The sequence below is a fragment of the Trichechus manatus genome, unplaced genomic scaffold, assembly GCF_000243295.1.
Source record: "Trichechus manatus latirostris isolate Lorelei unplaced genomic scaffold, TriManLat1.0 scaffold00273, whole genome shotgun sequence".
NCBI lineage: Eukaryota > Metazoa > Chordata > Mammalia > Sirenia > Trichechidae > Trichechus > Trichechus manatus.
In genome coordinates this window covers 1341512-1344522 of record NW_004444209.1, presented here as the reverse complement: position 1 = coordinate 1344522, position 3011 = coordinate 1341512, and positions in this window count along the sequence as shown.

Genomic DNA, 3011 nt, shown 5'->3' with positions numbered 1-3011 from the left:
TCCTTTTTTTTTTAATTTGGCTATGTCTGAGCAGGTGGCTGTGTGTTCTTTGTTGATTGCTCGTCTGTGGGCACGATACTTTTCACCTCTTCCTCCAGTTGGCAGGGTCATTTGCGCAGATATGGTAAAGCAGGGCAGGTCTAGCTGAAGAAGAGTTGCTGGAGTAGGTTTTCTGTGGCACTTACTACAGCCCCTAGGGCATGTCTGTAATCAGTGGAAGGATGGTTCCGGTAAGCCGTGCCTTTGCTGCTTCGTGGTGTGATGTTAAGCGCATGGTGCAGGTAGGCAGGATGGAGGGGGGCAATTGTGACGTGTGGCGCTAAGAAGGGTAAGAAGAGAGGCGAGAGGAACAGGAGCCAAAAACATACAAAAAAAAAAAGACTGCTAGGGGAGCTTGCCATTGGAGTGGAGAGATGAGAGACTATGAAATGGAGAAAAATAAAAAGGGGAAGAAGAAGAAAAAAAGAAAAGAATGAATAAATAAAAATTAGAATGAAAAAAGAAAGGAAAACTCCCAGGGATCCACTGGTGTGGTTACGAGATCTGGGGAAGTTGTTCCCAGGGGTTGAAGTATAGCCTGGCTAGAAGGTGTAGAGGTGTCACTCAGCACTAGGTATTCAGGGGACACGAAGAGAAGGAAGGTATAGAGAGACAAGAAACAGTAATGAAGAAAGACAAAAAGGGAAAAAGAGGGAAAAGAAAACAAAACAAGTTTTTAAAAAAAGCAAGAAAACCCCCTAAAAATCAGAAGAAAAAAAAAAAGCATGAATAAAGAAATGCCCTCAGGCATCCCTCTGTGGGCCTGGGCAAGCTGAGGGGGTAGGTCCCAAGCTGTGCAGCACCGCCCAGCCAGAACGGGCTCCCAACTCCAGAAAAGAAAAAGAAAACAAACAAACAATTCTAAACAAACAAACAAACAAAAGCCCCAGGATCCCACCAGCGTGGCAACACAGACTGGGAAGCAGTTCCACACTCAAACGGAGCTCCACAGCCCGTCAGGAAGAAGCAAAGATGGCGCACAGAGCCAGGTATTTGAGCAAAAGGAGAGGGAGGTGGTGAGAGGTAAGGAAGAAATCAAAAGAAGTGGAAAAAAGCAACACCAGCAGCCAACAAATGGCACTCAGGGAGTCAGCCAGTGCAGGCGGGTGGAATCGAAGCTGCACTGGGAAGCAGCCAGTGCTTCCCGGCCAAGAGACTGTGGCCGCAGGAAGCAGAGGAGGCCAAGTGGGAGCGAAGAAGGGTAGGGGGTGGGAAAGCATATATCACCCGTTACCAGTTGTTCTGTCTCCTGCTGGAAGCTCCGTGAAGCTGCTTTCTCATACTGCCTATTTGCTGGTCTCTGATAGGAGTCCAAGATGATGGATCCATGCTGTTTTAGCTGATAGGGGACCTCTGCATGTATGTCTCATCACTCTCTGTTCTCTGTAAGTTTCTTATTCCATTTGGTGCTTGGCTGAGTTCTTTATCTCTTCATTTGATGTTTTAGGGTTTCAGAATTGCTGTTTTCTCTGTTTGGCTTAGTTTTTCGGATCTTTGCTGTGGAGGGACGGAATGGTGCTTCTGCCTAGAGCACCATGTTGCCAGAAGGGTCCAAGGTGGCATTTATTGATATTAACTTCAGGAAAGATCCCTCAGTGGTTGTAAAATGGGAGTAGTAATAATATCATCAGAACATGTCTAACTTCATAGGGCTTTATGAGAATCACCATCAGCACAAAACTGATTTCCTAAGATGTGAAGCTCAGACACACCTCCACTCTCCAATCTTTTTACCAATTCGGACACCAACCATTCCTCCCGTGGCACTCTCTACTTCTCTTCTGGGTTCAATAATCCGTTGCAGTAGCCACACAGAACTCACAGACCATACTTCAAATTAAGTGGTTTATTAAGGAAGTAACACGGTTCAACTTGGGATCAGTATCAACAGGGTACAACTCAGGATCAGGAATCATGTAGGCAAGGTCTGGAGGGCTCCCCCGAAATGGAGAGCACATCTTTCCCTTTTTCAGTGCAGGACAGCTCTCTTTCTGTTCCTATCAGCTATGCAAACAAATAGGCCCTTCTATCTGCCGTGCACACCACCTCTCAGACATGCAGGCTCCTCTCGGCCCCTGCAGGACAGGCTTCTCTTGGTCCCCTCCTCGGGACAGACTCCTCTCAGCCCCCTGAGGACAGAACTCTCTGCCTTTGGCCTCCCAGCCATAGGCTCTTCTGCTGGGCCCCTTGTGGGCCTGTTGCCATCTTCAGTGTTACAGCCCTTGCCCCATGTTACAGATCTTTTAGGAGGTTCCTTGTCTCCTGTCTCTCTGCTTCTTCTGTCTTCTTTCTTCCTTCTGCTTCTGTCTGCCAACCTCTGTGGGATTTACTGCATATGTAAGCAAACTCATTGTTAATTTCAAGGCATGGCACTCTCACCTGGGCCACAAACAGACCATTCCCCTCTCAGTAGACCACAGACACTTCATTTCCATAGTAGGCTATAGTCACTTCATTTGCATAAGTATATTGACCAATCCCTGCAAGGTGTATGAAATAGACCAATCATAGGGTAGGCTGCAGCCCAGAGCCAGACAAAAAGTATCCAACCACAAGTTGTTTACAATATACCCAGGAAATATCAATCAACCTGGACAAAGTAACAAATCCTCTGGAGTAGAAAACTAGGACAAATGTAACTCCTCAGGGCTTAGGGGAAAACTCTCTCAAGCTGTTTTTCTAAAGAACCAAGGCAAAAAGCCACATAAAGTAACTTATTTCACCACAGTGGTGCAAACAGTTTGAACTCATCTAGCAGTACCCAGGAAGAAAAGGCCTGGTGATCTGCTTCTGTTAAGATTACAGCCAAGAGCATCCTGTGGGACAGTTCTACTCTGCAACACATGAGGTTATCATGAGTTGGAACAGACTGAAAGGCAACGGAGAACAACTTCAGGAAAGAAAGAAAAAAATCTGTGAGACAGAATCATGGTGTAGCAAAAAGAACTTTGGATTTGCACTCAAGAGACTTA